The sequence below is a fragment of the Ochotona princeps genome, chromosome 17 (assembly GCF_030435755.1).
Source record: "Ochotona princeps isolate mOchPri1 chromosome 17, mOchPri1.hap1, whole genome shotgun sequence".
Classification (NCBI taxonomy): Eukaryota; Metazoa; Chordata; class Mammalia; order Lagomorpha; family Ochotonidae; genus Ochotona; species Ochotona princeps.
Window position 1 is genome coordinate 4,341,341 of NC_080848.1, and position 5,212 is coordinate 4,346,552.

The window sequence follows — 5,212 nt, forward strand, 5'->3', positions numbered from 1 at the left end:
CCCATATGGGCGCCGGTTCTAATCCAGGCAGCTCCACTTCCCATCCAGCTCCCTGCTTGTGGCCTGGGAAAGCAGTTGAGGACGGCCCAATGCATTGGGATCCTGCACCCGTGTGGGAGACCCGGAGGAGGTTCCTGGTTCCTGGCTTCGGATCGGCGCGCACCGGCCCGTTGCAGCTCACTTGGGGACTGAATCATCGGACGGAGGATCTTCCTCTCTGTCTCTCCTCCTCTCTGTATATCTGGCTTTGTAATAAAATAAATAAATCTTAAAAAAAAAAACACCGCCCCTCTGCATTCTACCGGGCAAATTGGGTGCAGGGGTCACTGCTGGCTGTACCCCTTGCCCACCGTCTCTGCGTCATGCCCCTGGCTCTGATAGGTCTGGCGTAGGGACTGAACAAGGTCCTCCGTGAACTGGGTCACTCCGGGTCCTTCTGCAGCCCACTGCTGTGTATGTGTGTGTGGCTGCGTGCATGTGTGCCTGTATGTACATGTGTGACTTGTGTACATGTATGATGGTGTGTGGTGTATGACTGAAGGTGGCTGTGCGTGTGCCTGTGTGGCAGTGTGTACATATAACTGTGTGGCTAAGAGACATCCTAATTTTTGCCTCCTTATGGGAGATGACAGACTGGGTCCCAGGCACAAGTGCCCCACAGCTGGGCCCTGCTGCCCAGGACATGCCCTCACAGCCCCTGGACTCAGGGTGGCCTTGGCCAGCCCCTCCCCATGACCCCAAGGCTGCGTGAGGAGCCTTCTGTGGTGGCCTGCCCAGGACCTGCTTGGCACCCACTCCAGCAGCCGGGAGGTGTTTGCATGGAGTGAGGAGTTGGCAGGTCACTTGTGGTGGCCAAGGTTACAGTCTCCAGACTGGACCTGTGTCCTGGTCCCATGCCCCCCCACCTCCCACCCCCAGAAAGTTGAGAATGGCCTTGTTGGCACAGGGTATTTGTCACTTTCTGGGAAGGCTGGGCAGTGCTGCTGGCCTCCGGTGGTGGCCGGCCAGGAATGCTGCCCATGGCCCCACACTGTGTGCACAGACACCCTGTGCACCCCACATGGATCTCCCCTCTTGGAAACAGGGACCTGCTGCTTCAGCCCCCTGCTTTGCTCTGGGCTGAAAGCGACAGCCGGGAAGGGGGCAGGCCCCGGCTCCAGGGTGGGACAGCCAAGAGCTAACCACTGCAGTCTGGGAAGCGACGTGGCCAGGGCCCCTGTTGCAGCGGGAGCCCAGACAGCGGGCGCTGGGTCAGGTTGCAGGAGGCGGCGCCTGGGAAGGCAGCCCTGGATTGGCTGGGGTGTGACGTCCGCTGGATGCTGTGCCCCCACTCCAGGTGCGCTGGGGGCCGTGGGCGTGTCCTCAGGGGGATTCCGCAGCCCTGAGGATCTGGTGTAAAACTTTTGAGTACTCTCTGACTGCTGCAGGGGACCCCCAACTCAGCGGCGTCTGTGTGGGTGGAAGTGTAGGGGTCCATTTTACCAATAAACAAACTGAAGGAGGACTCAGGGAGCAGCCCTAAGAGCCAGCACTTGAACCTGCGGATGCCTGCTCCGGGTCCTGTCCCCACTCCTTGCCCTGGCCCGGGGACAGCTGGGTCTCCCTCCCGGTGGCCTCCTTTCACCGAGGCACCTGCCACTTCCGGGTCCCTGCCCGTTAGCAGCAGGCTCTTTTGAAGGAGGATGAGGTCAGAGCCACACCCGGAGCCCCAGGAGACTGAGGGCAGGCTGAGCACTACCGGGCTGGCGCAATGCTAAATAATTCACGCAGGCGGCCCTGAGCAGGGGCTGCAGCTTCCGCCAGTGGCGGGGTGGAGACAGCAGACTGGAAGTAAAGCCCAGCCCCCTACACGTACCCCTGACCTTGGCGGGTCCCCCTGGGGCTGGACAAAGTGCTGGGCTTGGTGAAAGTGGATCAGAGGGCTGCATCACTGCTGGGGGCAGATGGCGTCCTGCTGCCTGTCCCCCACAATCACCTGTGAGCTGGGCTGCACAGGTGCACCTGCACCAGGAGCTGCACTGCTTTGTGGGAGGCGTGACCCATCCTCCTCTGGCCTCAGGCTGACTCGTGAGCTATTTGACACAGGCCCGCTTTCCCACAGAATGTGGGAACACGGGTCCCCTGGTTTCTGGGCTAGCTGAGAACTCAGCATTGGTTAGAGGGTTGGCTTCCCTCCTGCTCTGAGAATCAGTCAGCAACAAGAAGAAAACAGCAGGCAGCATGAGGTGGAACTCCTGGGCTGCGCTACGATGGCGGGCGCAGCAGGGACCCAGCATCAGCCTGGTGACGACAAAGCTACAGCAGGTGCTGGCTCCTCCTCACCTCTTCCACTCGAGGTTTGGGTGGGATGCAGCTCAGTCCCCTCCGAGAAGGCCCTGTCTCCTCCTTGCAGCTCAGGACTGGAAAGCAAGGCCTTGCCCACTGCTGAGTCCAGGCAGGTCCACCCTCCCCAGCCTCCTGACAGACCTCCCACCCCCACCCCTGGAACTTGGCAGTAAACACGCCCACGTTCACCTGCTGCCTGGCACTGCCAGGGGCTCCTGTGACACGCTTGCCTAGGGAAGCAAGATAACACCTTTATTCACTACAAGGGATCCTGGGACCACTGACCCAGGTCAAGAGCAGGTGGAGATACACTGAGCTCCTCCCCTCGCCCTGTCCATTTGCACTTAGCCAGGAGCCAGGAACTCCATCTGGGTCTCCCCCGGGTGGGTGGCAGGAACCTGAGTGCTGACTCTCGGGCACAATAGCAGGGAGCTGGACTGGAAGTCTGGGAGTGGTCAGGACTCGAACCAGGCACTCTGATGCACTCTGGGGTGCAGGTGTCCCAAGCCAGGACTTAATACGTCCGAAGTCACTAGCAGCTGGGGGCGGCAGGGTGGTGCTGGAGAACTGTCGGACCACCTACAGGGAAGGCCCCCCCTTGTGCTCACCCCGAACCCTGGGCACCTGGAGGTGATGCAGGGCTGAGGCCTGGGCTCTAGAGAACATGTGACAAGAGCAAGCCAGCCCTGCCTGGACCCCAAGTGCAGGACACAGGACGCTACCAGAAGTCCCCGCCCTCGACTCTGTCCTGGGTGCTGGCATCATGTAAATCCTGAGAAGGCCCCCCTCTTGCCAGGGTGGCTGTGAGGACCCCTGGGGTCCGTCCTGGGGCTGAGGACTCCAAGGGTCTGCTGGTGACGCAAGCAGTACTGTCTCACCCACCTGCTCTCCACGGTGAGACACGTTCACCAGTCCTGGAGCCCTAAAGGGCTGCCCAGCTCCAGGCCCCAGTCACAGCCAAGACCCAGACCTGGATTCATCCGGTCCAGGACCCTCCGCTGGTCCCTAAGAACACAGCCTGACGGCTGCTGGTGTCTCCCAAGGGTGCTTGTAAGTCCTCACTGGAGACATCCAGGCAGCCACACCCAGTAACTTGTGGCGTTCAGATCATCCAGGGGCGTTTACACCTGCACCTGCTGCACAGCCACCTTCTGAACTCCCTCAGAGAGAAAACCTGTGGTTCATAAGTCATGCTGGGTTCCGACTCTTCGGGGCTCCCTGTGAGGTAGTTCTGGATGAAGGCCACATCCCCCGCTGGGGCCAGTGTGGTGGTCCCATCCCAGGCGGCCCCAGCTGGGAACAGACAGCAGACAGGCCAGGTCCAGGCTTGGTGGTGGGACCCAGTTAGCCAAAAGTTGGGCAAGGCTTGGCCAGGGTCATGGTGGGAAGGGCACACAGTCAGGACCCCCAGGCCACGAAGAGACACACAAGTGTCCAGGCTGCGGTTGGCCTCGGCTAAACGGGCTTCCCTAGTCCAGGATGAGGTGGTCCTGGGGAGAAGGAGGTGGCCACCTGTCACCGTGACTAGCCTCTGAAGACTCCCAGAGAAGATCCACCCAGGCCCAGAGCAAGATAGCCCAGGGCCGGCACCCAGGTGACCAGGCCAGGAAGGTCCCGTGTCGAGACGGCCATCTGTGGCTGCTGTTCACAGTACAAGGACCACCTGGAGAGCCACGCTGTGGGGGCAGGGGGATAGTGATGGGGGACTGAGAGGGGACAGGGAGGCATGTGGGAGTCTGTAGTCATTGTGGGTCAGGAAGGACGGGGCTGCTCCCTCCCCACCCAGTGCTCTGTGTCAGGTAAGTGACCTCTGGTCCCTCCTGGCTCCAAGGCCAAGGGCAGGAAAGATGCTGGGCCGGGACGATGCGGCATCCGGGGAAGAGGGCGTTACCATCTCGTTGGATTTTGCGGGGACTGAGCCTAAAGTAACCAGAAAAAAAAAAAAAAAAGAGTCAAAGGAATCACTCTGCCTGGGTGATTTTATTTAGCAAAAATAAAAAATAAAAAACGGGGCTTTCAGTCCCCAGGGGCCTGCTGCAGTCTGGACAGAGGGCGAAGTTTGCCAGACGTCTCATTTTCCTTCCGGCATCCTTTCTCTCCTTTCAACTAGAACATTCTTTTTCCCTACAACCAATGTCAGAAAATAGCTTCTGACTGCTGTAGAGGCAACTTTCCCAGGCCTGGGATGGGCAGGTCCCCAGGACAGGCTTGGGCCGCCTGGAGCCTGTGCCCTCCTTGTCCACGCTACTGGGAGGACTTAGGACACTGGGGCCTGCGGACCACCCCCCCTCCCCGGGGCAGGCCAAGGAGGGTCTTAGGCGGGCACCGGGGAAGTGCCTGCACAAAGCTCTTGTTGCCAGTCAAGTACTGAGCACGTGGACGTGTCAACAACTGCCCAGGAAGGACAGTAGCCACCAGGATCTCCACCGGGGTCAGCCAGCCCCGGCCCTCTCTGCTCACCCCTACATCAGGGAAACCCACGAGGTTCTTCACTCCCCTTCCTCTGTGAGGAGTGGTTCTTGTTTTCCCCAGAGCTGCCTGCTCCGGGGGCTGCCTCCCTGCTATGCTCCTGTTGCACCCCGTGCAGGACACCCCAGGGGAAAGCTGCCTGCACCGGCCCCACCCAGACATAGGCCTGCATCCCAGGCACGAGAGGAGCCCACAAGTTCTTCCTGACCACACTCGACATAGGCACGGGTCCGCTCCAGCCCCCTTGCTCAGACGGCGGCATCCGCCACTGAATTCCATGGATGGAAAACTCAACAGCAACTTTCCACAAGAGCTGGGTTTGGGAAGAGAACAGTTACCCGGAGGCCAACATGTCAGCCTTGTAGTACAAGGGGTTAAGCCACTGCCTGCAACAACAGTACCCCACACGGGTGCCTGT